At 39.5% G+C, this 12,540-nt stretch overlaps 1 pseudogene; it reads right to left on the reverse strand.

Annotated features, from left to right (window-relative positions):
• The window catches only part of LOC148595767 (uncharacterized), a 131,193-nt pseudogene that overhangs the window by 38,760 nt on the left and 79,893 nt on the right, over positions 1 to 12,540 (reverse strand).

The raw sequence follows: 12,540 nt of genomic DNA on the forward strand, positions 1-12,540 counted from the left end.
CCTTGGAGTTCTGTTTTGCCCCAGAATTTATATGCTGCTTAAAAAAATTCTGATGGTAATTTTAATGCAAATGTAATGATCACAAAAAGTGCCAGACTGACAAATCTGGAGATATGTGAGCAGCCTGTGAGCCTTGTCCTGTTTCTTGAGGGTACAAATCAAGAATCTGATACATCTGCCACATCTGCATGCAGAGACTTCTCCCTGAGCTGGAGAAATCAGTGCTGGAGCCAGACAGTTTTCAAGTAGGGTAAATATAGCCTTTGGAGAAAATTTTCTTGTGTAGGGAAGCCAAAGTTGTCTCTTTGCAACTGGTTTCCACAGTTCAAACAATAGTTTTCTCTGCTACATAAATTATTTTACTAGAACACTTTAATGTCCAAGGATATTTTATTAAGTGAATCATGCAGCTGACAGAAGGTTTTTCTGCTAAAGTAGTATACAGCCATAAGGTTGAAGGAAATATCAACACATGATATTTTTCAAGTTCTCCCTTCTGGATTCTTTCTACTATCACTTCAAAACTGGGCACACTATTTAAGATGACATTTTGTTAATTCCAACAAGGACTGAATAAGTAATGCAGGTCTCTTATAGGACACTCCTCTTAGTATAGCCCAGAATGAGAAATGTTTCTTCTGCAATACACCGCATTTGACTCATCATGTGTTTGTGATCCACAGTAATTCTGAGATCTTTTCTGCTGAACTGTTGCCCAGCCACAAATGTTCTCCATTTTGTCTCTGTGCATTTCATCTCTTCTCAATTGGAGGCTATATCTCACCTCACAACAGCCACCCAAAAGCTAAGCATTTTGTCTATATAGCTCTCTGAGATTCATCTCTGCAAAGCACTGACACAGATGTATTTAGAGGCCAATTTACCCCAACTGTCTGAGACATTGGTCCGTGGGGCACCTGAATTTTGCATAAACTATTGCAGCTTGTCTTTGAAGAATTTATTTGGGTTGACTTTACAACAGATCTTTGCTCCCTCAAGATCACATTCAATTCTGAGAATGTTGTTTGAACACTTCTAAAGATTTTCACTTTGGTGGCATTCATGCGTTATGTAAAGGACCTCTTTATAGTAACTGTCTTTAAATAGTCTCCCTTATTGACAGCTATGCCAAGTAGGGCTTTCAAGTAGCTACACAATATCTTTGGGGGGTGTTTACCTAAATTCTACTGCCCAGGTTTGTTTATAAGGTGGTATGTACCTTTCACCTTGTATCTGATAAATTTTAGAGTCTATTTCTGTAGTCTCTATATTCATATTCAATCATAGAAGGATTGATAGGCTCATGGAAGATGCTTTGAAAGAAGAGGAAATTTGGTGGGTTTGATAAGATGTAATTTTGATACACTTACTGAATTCTCCTTTTATTATTTTTCTATATATTTATATTATTTTGGGAATTAGAGTTAGGCTTGTTGATCTTTTAACTCCTCCTCTAAAAGAGGGGGAATTGACTCTTTTGAGAGTCATACAGTTATCCAAGAGTTTTCAAAAATAATCACCACTGGTGCAGAGGTTGTTTTAGCTCATTTCTAAACCAGGATAGCTATTTAGCTCTAGTTTCTAAACCTGGATAACCAGGATTTTTGTGATAATTTGATGGCATGTGACTTATTTTATTTTTTAAACACATTCTTTTACTTTCCAACTTCTCCATGTTTTAAAAAATATTCATGCTAAGTATCTGACTAATTATGATATAATTAGAAATTCTTGTGAATAGTGAAACAAATAAGGCTTAGACTTATTCTTTGTGCTTCTCCTTCCTGTTTTTTGTCTTCATCTGCTTTCTAGAACATAGTTAGATTTTTTTCTTGTTTTCTGTATGTCATATTCTTACTATGGCCTTTCTAATTTTATCCATTTGTTTTTTGTTCCCATCCTTATTTCTTTGAATCTCATTTTTTGTAGGAACTGTTTCTGACTTGCAGATCCTTCAGGAGTTCCTAAGCATAGAATCATAGAATGCTCAAGGTTGGAAGGGACCTCGAGAGGTCATCTAGTCCAACCCTGCTGCACACACAGGGACACCTAGAGCACGTGGCACAGGACTGCGTCCAAGCAGGTGTTGAAGATCTCCAGAGAAGGAGACTCCACAACCTCTCTGGGCAGCCTGTCCCAGTGCTCTGTCACCCTCACTGTTAAGAATTTTTTCCTTAAGTTCTTGTGGAACTTTTGATGCTTCAGTTTCTGGCCGTTTCCTCTAGTTCTGTCTAGTTTTGTCTAATGGAGCTGGGCCTTTCATATTTTCTTGTTTAGAAAGCTCTCTCTCTCTTTTCTTTGTTTTTCATTTCATTTTCCTCAAAAGGTCTTCCACTGCTTTGAGTTCTTTGTATCCCATGATCCTTATTATGTTGTTTAATGAAATCCCATGAATCATGACTGATCTTCTTTCTTACCACTCCTTATCTTTCCTTATCTTCTACTCCCTGAAGCAACCAGTTGTCCCCAACATATGTTGTGATTTTACTAAATGCTCTGCATCCTGCCTGTCCCATCCCAGCTGATAGCCAATTGAATAAAGTCAGTAATTTCCAGAATATCTTCCTCTTTGGATACTTCTGATGTTTGTGGTTAGAAGGTCTTGTTCATATTTTACTTCTTTTTAGATATTTTATAGTACACTGCCTTCTTTTTTGCTGAAAATGCAGGAGACAGAAAAATATACTGCTTCTTGCCTTCTCTTGAATTTCAGAGAAAATACGTCTGCATGGTGGTTGTGTATTGAACCGTTGCTCCCTTTTTAAACTCTCTTCTTTCCTAAATAAGCTTCTCTAGCAATATCCAAGTCCTGAGTTTTAGCATATTGTTTCTTTTGATGCCTTTGTAAGGTGAGTTTATGTTAGAAACCTTCATGGAGTTATTTATTTTAAATGTTTTCTTCTCAAGTAATATTTTGAAAACACAGAATGCTTCTGGGACAACTCTTTAATTACTTTAGGAACTACTCAATTCACTGTATATGAAACACAGAGCTGCCACTTTGTCTAGATTGGAACAATGCAGGGCTGTCTTTTTTATATAGTAAGATTTTATTCATCTAAGTTTTGCATGCTCCACTTCTTTCCATTCTACGTAGCCCTTACATGTACGCTAGCATGTAATCTGTGCTAGTGGATTTTTTACATTACTCTAGAGCAAATTGCTTGGTGCCTATAGCACGATTTGGGGCCCTATATTATGTTTAGAATTTAGCATAGACTTTTATAAGTACTATAGAAACTCAAAACTATTTTGTTATAAAACTTACTTTTCTCTTTTTATTTCAGTGACACTAGGAGATGTCCCACTATTAATTTCCCTTCTATAGCTTTCATTCTGGATTCTATGTCCACTGAATTATTATTACAAGATATAAATGCTTCACATTATACACAGTATTCAAAAGACAAAAAACACAAAACAAACCAAAAAAAATTCCACCCTATAGTGAAATAGTATCTACTCTGTAACCTCTCTTTTTTTCTATTTGCTTGTTGCTAAGGGTAGAGGATGCACGACGCTGAATATAGAACAGTTGTAAAATAAGTTAGTTTTACATACACATTTCTGCAGAAATAAATCAGTCACTAGAGAATCATTCTCTTGGAAACCAAATAGTCCGGGTGAGTAAAGAGATTTGGGAGTAGGGATAATCAGCCATGGCTACATCTGCACAGCAAGGACCAACAACAGTCTATACCAGAACATTGCATAATACACCAAAAGCTCCCCCTTAACCCTGAATCTGTCTTTGTTTGAGTGAAGTCCATATTTAGTTCATTGTTCCCAAACACACAAGTGTTAGTTTATTGCAAAAAAAAGGTCAAGTTGAGTCCAGCCGACCCTCTTCTTATGCTGATCCCCCACATGCTCAGCATTGTTTGTTTGTTTGTTTTTGCCTTTTTTTTTGTTTGCTTGTTTGTTTTGTATTTTGTTTTGTTTTGAATATTTCAGCACTGTTGCAAACAACTCATCTGGACATTAATATACAGGGAATACAGTGTGATCTTTGCTGCCATTTGATCCTCCGTTGTGTTTCCCATGAGATCAGACTCAAGCTAGAACGCTCTAATTAATTAAAAAATTATGAAATACCCCACTGCCTCTGCTCGAATACACTCTCTCTCCTCTAGGCTACTTCTGTAAATATACGCCAGGCAGAAATGAATATCCACAGAGAAGCTTTGACAGTATTTCTGACATCAGAGCTCAGATTTTATTTTCTGCGATCCTAAACACTTTGTCCAGACTGTTTCTGACTCTCTTTTCCTATTCTTTGCTCCGTCTTTGTGCCTTTTTCCAGGAGTATGAAGGGAAAGGAGATTGGAGAGCCTCCCAAAGTAGTACATTCCTTGGTGTCATCTGCCACAATTGATGCCCATGCTTCCTAACTCTCTTGTCTTGACAGAGTATTTCCAATGAGAAGAAGTCCAAAGTTGCCCTGTGCTCTTGTAATGGCAGGTTGGGTCAGCTTTCACTCAGTCAACTGTTTGGCTGATGTAGAGTTGATGTTAAGTCTGTTTTATTTCTTGCATGGTTGGAATACTTTTTGCAGGACCAGAGTAACCTTAATTCACATGCCCGTGTCCCAGTTTCTGTGCTGGATCTAGAGATCATGTCCTGAGATTTTTACATGAATGCCATGTATGCCAGGAGCAACTCCTTATCATATCAAATATATTTCACCTCTAATAAAACCAAGTAAGGTCCTTATCTTACCTGTCAATGAGAAATATAATTGTATTTTTTGTGGTCATTATCCCAATAGTTAAAGAAGGAGGGAGAATCTATCCAGTGGATGCTATATCCTACCTCTTTATCGCACTATACATAAGTATATAAATATATCTACATATTAATATATATATATTGGTGATCAGCGGTGTAGAGTCTAGTTGGAGGGCTGTAGCTAGCGGTGTCCCCCAGGGGTCCATCCTCGGTCCAGTCCTGTTCAATTTCTTCATCAATGACCTGGATGAAAGCACAGAGTGCTCCCTCAGTAAGTTTGCTGATGATACCAGACTGGAAGGAGTAGCTGATACCCCAGAGGGCCATGAACAGACTGGACAATTGGGCGGTGAAAAACCTCATGAAATTCAACAAGGCCAAGTGCAAGGTCCTGCACCTGGGGAGAAATAACCCCAGACACCAGTACAGGCTGGGGACTGACCTTCTGGAGAGCAGCTCTGCAGAGAGGGACCTGGGCATCGTGGTGGGTGACAAGTTGACCATGAGGCAGCAGGGTGCCCTCGTGGCCAAGAAGGCCAATGGGATCCTGGGGTGCATTAAGAAGAGCGTCTCCAGCAGGTCGAGGGAGGTGATCCTGTCCCTCTACTCAGCCCTGGTGAGGCCGCATCTGGAGTATTGTGTCCAGTTCTGGACTCCACAGTACAAGAGGGATGTGGAGCTGCTGGAGAGAGTCCAGCGCAGGGCTACAGGGATGATCAGGGGCCTGGAACATCTGCCCTATGAGGAGAGGCTGAGGGAGCTGGGCCTGTTCACCCTGGAGAAGAGAAGGCTGAGAGGGGATCTAAACAGTGTCTGTAAATACCTCAAGGGAGGCAGTGAGGAGGATGGTGCTGGCCTCTTTTCAGTGGCGGCCACTGACAGAACTAGAGGTAATGGCCATCAACTGAAACACCAAAAGTTCCACAGGAACTTAAGGAAAAACTTAACAGTGAGGGTGACAGAGCACTGGGACAGGCTGCCCAGAGAGGTTGTGGAGTCTCCTTCTCTGGAGATCTTCAAAACCCGCTTGGATGCAGTCCTGTGCCACGTGCTCTAGCTGACCCTGCATGTGCAGGGGGGTTGGACTAGATGACCTCTAAAGGTCCCTTCCAACCTTAAGCATTCTATGATTCTATGATTCTATATCTGTATTATTGACATTGATATAGGTATAGATATAGATAGATATGTGGGATCAGGCATCTGCAATAGTATACGATATCTGCTGGAAGGATACATGCATATATGTGTATATATTTAAATCCTCTTTCCTAAATTAAGAAGATGGTATTGTTTTTATTTTTGGCATCTAGAATGGAAGTGTCTGAGGCATTCAAACACAACCAAGAACACAAAAGAAGACCCACTGAAAGCCATAGAATTCTTTAATCTTTTTATTGTCTTGTACAGAAAGCAACAGTTTCATAATTTTTCTGCCACCAATGTTAGAAATCATCTTTGAGATAATCATCTTTGAGATAAAGAACTCTAAAACTGAGGCTATCTATCTCATTCAAAACTTTATATTTGATTAAACTTTATTTTAACTTGTATCTTTTCATTTCTAAAAATACATAAGTAGACTTGGAAGTATTTTTAAATTTATTTTTATTTTTATTTTTAAACATACTCTGCTGTCCTTTCTTTGCCAGATCACATGTAACAGCTGCAGACTTTATAACATTATATAAATGTTCAGACTGCCTATAAAAGATTAATTATGAAATTCCAGTGTGCAGAAGTAAAGAACAGCAAAATTGAATTGACTAAAGGCTGTTCATTTAATCTACGTTTGTTAATTGAAATCTTCATCAGGGAGCAGAAAGAATCTGTTTTCCATGCAAGGTGCTGTAGCAGTGGTAGTAGTTCTGGAGAAAAAGTACAATGCAAGCAGTATTCCCTCCGGGGATATCTGGCTTGAGAAGAAGACAAAACTATAATTTTACTTCAGCTCATGGCTCCCCCTTAAGTAGGTTGGGAGTTGGGGAATTCTGTAAGAAAAGAAAACCTGGAGAACATTTACGGTTTTGTTCCAGCTCAACAATCCCACTGGACTTAGCTCTGTGCCAACATCATAACAGATAAGACAGAGAGAAGAGTGAGCCAAGAGTGAATAAGCTCGCAGCTTGCGGATACTGCATTGAGGAAGATACAGTTTGCAACACACACTGCTCTGTCCTTTTGCATCTATGCTACATTTAACAGCACATGATCTGTTTTCAAGATAGTTTCCTTCTGGAAGTCGTTCTTATGGCCCAGGCCTGTGAGGTGTTAAGTGCCTTGAACTTCCACTGACGTCAGCATAAGTCCAGCTTGCAGCACTCAGGGACAGGGCCTGCTGCCCTACATCGTCACAATCCCAGGTGCTCCAGCCACATCTAGACCTTTGCAGGAGCTCTTTTCACCTAGCTTACCTGTCTCTTCTCTAAATACTTGTGCTCTTTGCTTATGGTTGCAAACTGTTTTAAATCACAGCTGCTGAATCTTGAGCCCATGGGTCCAGCAAATGTATTTATTTGCAGCTCCCATTAGAATCCAGTCTATCACCTGCAGCATTCACATGTAATCATAGGTCTTTCTGGAGTCTCCCGCAAAGGCAGGCCATTGTGCATGCCACCCATGCTATGCACCTGGTAGAGCAAAGAAAGGAAATATACTTTTTTTGTTGCCTGCACCATTTGCTGAAGTTGCTGAAGGACAACAGTCATTGTGATAATTTTCTTTATTCCTCAATGTCTGCTCTTCATTTGGCTTTGCTATATTGCTTGTTCTATTCCTTCACTACATCCATGCACTTACAGTCCTGCTTTCCTCCATGAAGAGTGAGGATGGTGATGCTAGCATCTAAGGGAGGGAGAAAAGCAGTTCCTCCATGACAACATCCAAATAAGTAGCAATGTCCCCAAAAGAAGGAACTATCTGCCAGTATCTATTGGAAAAGTGAAAAGTTGGCTGAATAGCTAAGGCCTCATTTTCATTTCTTTTACATAACAGTCTTGAACTTTTTCTCTATAAGTACAATATTTTTTGATGAAAGCTTTCAAAATGTCTGACTGAGGAGCCCGTCAGTGGTAGAATAAGGGACTCCCTGAAACGGCACAGACCAGAAGGAGGATGAGAAGGAAGAAAGTATTTCCAGGCTGTTACCTGCATTGAATAGGAGTCAGTGGAAGTGTCGTCTTGGGCTACAGGTTCTTCTTCATGCTGCCAAGATGCTGCAGAATTGTTAGAGGAGCTGGCATGAGACTGAGCCCAGAGGAGACTGGTTCAGAAGTTCAGGCATGGACCTCTCTATATAGTCAACATGGGGAGACTTTTACTCCTTGGAAAAAACGATTGCTATCTCTTCTTATTCCTGACTAGTCCTGTTGAGCTCTGCTCTGGAGGGCTGCAAAACCCTCAGCAGCTCAAGGATGGCAGAAACAGTAGTTTTTCTGCTTTCTTGATCCTGGTTTGTGTCTCCTTAATGATAATTTCAGCTAAGTTCAGTAGGAAAAGTCCTGTAAATTCCATGTCCATGAATGCTTCCAAGCTTGGACATCGAGCTGGTGGTGGTACAGCAAGGAAGGTGATGACTTACTCAGCAGACAGCCTTAGCTACAGACAACGGAAAGATTGAGAACTGTTGCCAGATCATCCTGGAAGAGGACAGCCTTTTCAACTGGTAATTTTTCAGCCTTTCCAATTTAGTATTATGTTTCTCTTCTTTGGCCTGTTCCCCCAAGAAAGTTCTATTTGTTTAAAACTGTTGTTTATGAGTGGAGAAGCATTGCTCATTCTCAAGTATCCAGATGGTGCACTTTAGGTCATGTTGACCAGAGGCAGAGAGTCCAGGACTAGTAAGGACCTGAATAGTGCATCTGCATGTTCCAGGCCACAACTTGAATGGGGATTTGTAAGTTTGACTCTGGAAGTAGTGTAAGCATGTTCGTTTTGGGCTGCCTTTAACCTATTTATTTTCTTCGCGAGACCTGTATTGCTTGGGTACAGTACTACGAAAGTGCTAATACAGCACACCTGGGGTAATAATAGCTTATGTCTACTCAGGATCCATATCTCCTCATGACCCACCTGCCTACTTATGCTTCTGGAATCAGCATGAGCAGAACAAGTTGGGTCTACCTACAAGTGCTAGTGCCCTTCATTTCATAGGTTTCTGAGGAGAGAGCTGGATCATCTTTGGATGGGACCTTGGATATTAATTACAGCCTTTTTCTGCCTAGAAGAAGTCTTATAGAAGCCTTAAGATCTCTTTTACATCCTGCTTCCCTTCTTCCTTTTCTACTCAGCATTCAGTATCTAGTGTTTTAGCTCTTTCCACCTTTCCCTCCCAGTATCCTCTTTTTCCCTCCATACAAAATCAGTAGGTTTGGATAATGACAATGGTTATGCCTGGACTTCTTCTATAGTTAATGGAGGGAAGCTGACATTTTTAGTATGTGATTCATTGTACCTGCGCTTAGGTGTTTGCACTAGGATGAGACTAGGATGAGGTGCCCCTGAAGGATGTACTTTTGCTCTAGCGAATGCAAACACTACACTCTAATTCCTTCTCCTTTGCCTTCCCTGAGACCTTCTCTAGATGAATACCAACTTCTCTTGTTCTCACGCTTAGTATTACATAACCTCCTTCTGAGAGTTAAGCTTAGACTATGCGACTTCTTTTGCAGGCTTGGCTATTGACGGCAGTATTTATACTGAAGGTGGCACTAAAACAAGTCCTGAATTTCATATGGTGTTTGGAAGCCTATCATTTTTCAAGAATTTCTTATATGGACTTGTTGAAAAAATTAGTTGCTTTCCTTCCTCTGAAAAGCCTACATTGGATTCCCTGAGGTGATATGCACCTCTTTAATGCAACACACTAATCTCTGATTAATATTGAAATTTGTGGCAAGCAATAGCCATGTGAGTTTCTTAAGCAAGAGGCAAAAAATTCATACAAAATTCATAGTCTGAAGCCCACAGCAGATAGGTCTAAAATGTAGTAGTACTTTTCTACTGCAAGAAAGCAACAGAGTTTATAGTCCAAATTTTCTCATAGTCTGGATAAAAGTAAAAAGCGTGCTCCAGAAAAGGATTAAATAGCTTTACAGAATAACTTGACAATCAGAACCAAGCTCAATGTTTCTTTTTTTTTTTTTTTTTAAGAGAATCCTTTACTGGCATTTCATGACCAATGGTGCAGATTTCACAAGGACTCAGATCTCAAGTCAGTTTTGAATGTAACATATTTGCATTGTTATTTAAAACATACTCTGATTCTTTAAAAGCAGGAATGGGAAGGGAAAAAGGATTTCTCATGACCTTGAGAGGGATCCCAGCATATTCATATTCCACCACCCTCTGTGGCCTTCAGTTTCACAATATGCAATTGCCCTGCAGCAACATGGGGTGGAAAATGAAATTCCTAAATCTCTCAGAACATCAAATAAGTTTATGTCCAGGTTCCAGATTTGAACAAAGATTCAAGAAGTTCTTATTTTAGCTGAACCTTTTTCACCCAGCATTGAAATAACAATGTTTTCTGTTTTGCTTGAGAAGGAAAAAAATCTCAGCCTGAATGTGACTCATAAGAAAACCTGTTTGTTTTCTGCAATAAGTAAATGATGAATCATTGGTGGTTTACCACATTTATTTCACAGCACATGAGCTGTGTTGTGCAGTTAAATTTGGTAGTTCGTATTGCTTCAGTTCTGCAGTAGAGAAGACATCTATAAAGGAGAAGCCTGACTGAAGCGCTAAAGGAGCCAAAATCAGTGGGTTCATTCTTATGCAATGGAACTGGGCTGCCGAGTTTGTCCCTTCAGTAAAAACAACTTGCAATTAACAGCACAATCTGACAGCTTCAAGAAAAGTCCAAGCTGGAAATAAGAGTATATTTCAGAAACTGGAATAAACTAGCATCCCGGTGCTCCTCCCAAAGGGAGAGAAGATTGAGAACATATATACTGAGAAAGTCTGTACTTTTCAGGATACAGTAATCCACTTGTAATCAGCTCGTCTCAGTGAAGTACTCAGGTCATTCTTCAGCAAGGCTGTTGCACAAACCTACCCTTGCATCACCTTAAGCCACCTATTCCTCCTTCTGGAGTCACACTTGCTGCTAGCTCAAGATGCTTCCTCATCGTTTACAAAAAGATTGTTTAAAGCACTAGTTCATTGATATACTGTAGGGAACAGGCCTATATTGGCAAAGGATGGACTGGATGACTTCACAGTCACTTTCTATCACAAAATCTGTGATTTCTTCTCTTTATTTTTTCCTCACTGTTAACCCTGCCAGTGCCCAACTACATCGTAGAGAAACACTAATACAGGCTTGACTCTTCTATCATATTTTCCAGAAGATCTCAGAGCCCTTTTATTCCTAAATAAAGAAAAATGAAATAGAAGAGTAATCTGTTGAGAAAAAAAAATCAGTTGTTTTTTGATATAGTGGCAGATATTAAAAACTTACGGTAGGCAGGAATCCTGGTGCACAAATTCTGTGAATGATTCATTTTGTACACAGACAATGGACAAATGAAGTTGGACGAGGAAAGAATCAGACAATGCTGTGATTCATCCCTTGAAATGAAACTCAGAAGACTCAGGAAAATGCAATCTAGAACAAATCCTTATCTATTTTTTGTACTCTGTACTTCTTTGGTGACTAATCAGGCCTGAAATGCCAGAAGAATGACATTGATAATTCTGATGCTCCATTTACTCTGAAAGAAAGCTTAATTAGAAGAATTGGTTTGGACAAACTAGGGTCAGAATCCATGCTGCAGGGTACTTAACCTAATGAAATTCATGACTTCTGGGTTCAGCCATTATTCAGTAACAAGAATGATCAAACTGATGAAGGATAAACTGAGTAAAATATTTTTCAAATAAATTGATACATGGAAAGTAGATTTCACCCTGTTAAAACAATGATAATAAGGAGAATGCAAATCATTGGTATCTGGCTGCTTAATCATTATGCCATATGCTAGCGAACCTTCAGAGTTTGCTGTCTTGCTTCAAAATGTTTTACCTGGATAAATGTATTTAAAGGTTTAAAGTATGAGATTTAGTGCCTTAACAAATCTTCACAGCAGCTGACAGCTTCCTTACTGTTCGAAGAGATGAGCTTGGAAGATGGAAAATAAAGGTCTCCTCAGGGAGAGCAGATGGGGTGAGAATGATGAGGGAAAGGGATTTATCACAAGGTGATTTGAGCTGAGATTTAGAGTGAAAATTACCAAACAAGATAGGGACTTATAGATGTCACTTATACAAACGGAGGCAATCAATAAGGACTTAAACACCAGATTCCAGCAACGAGAAAGGGAAACTGATGTCTTGGCTATAGAAAAGTCCTCTGGAACTTAACTTGCTTTACCACACATACAGAAGTAGTAGGTTTGGGAAGTGTGTGAGGGTCTGTATGGGATGAAGTAAGCAACTATACTGCTTTGGGAAACCTGAAAGAGCACAAGATCTGTCTAAGAAAAACTGATACAAAGAGAAGTTGAAGTACAAAACACTCTTCAGAATACTTTTTTTTTTCTTTTTCTTAGGGGTGTATAGGGTCTCAGAGAATATTTCCATCCATTCTAGTAATCAAGCAATCACATTTACAATGCTGGCTTTTTTCACAGTTAAGCTTCTCCCTTATCCCCGCATCTAGCCCTACAGTGAAGTCATTATATTAAATCTCTAACATCCCAATAACTTCCATAGCAACAGAGCACGGTGTCCTAAACACAGGATTAGACTTTCAGGCAGAGACTGTGCAGAAGAGGAAATCAAGTTGTGAGGGCAGAGTGTCTCAGCTAGACA

This window comes from Tinamus guttatus, unplaced genomic scaffold (genome assembly GCF_059628265.1).
Source record: "Tinamus guttatus ecotype Peru unplaced genomic scaffold, ASM5962826v1 Tinamus_guttatus_pri_ptg000065l, whole genome shotgun sequence".
Lineage (NCBI taxonomy): Eukaryota > Metazoa > Chordata > Aves > Tinamiformes > Tinamidae > Tinamus > Tinamus guttatus.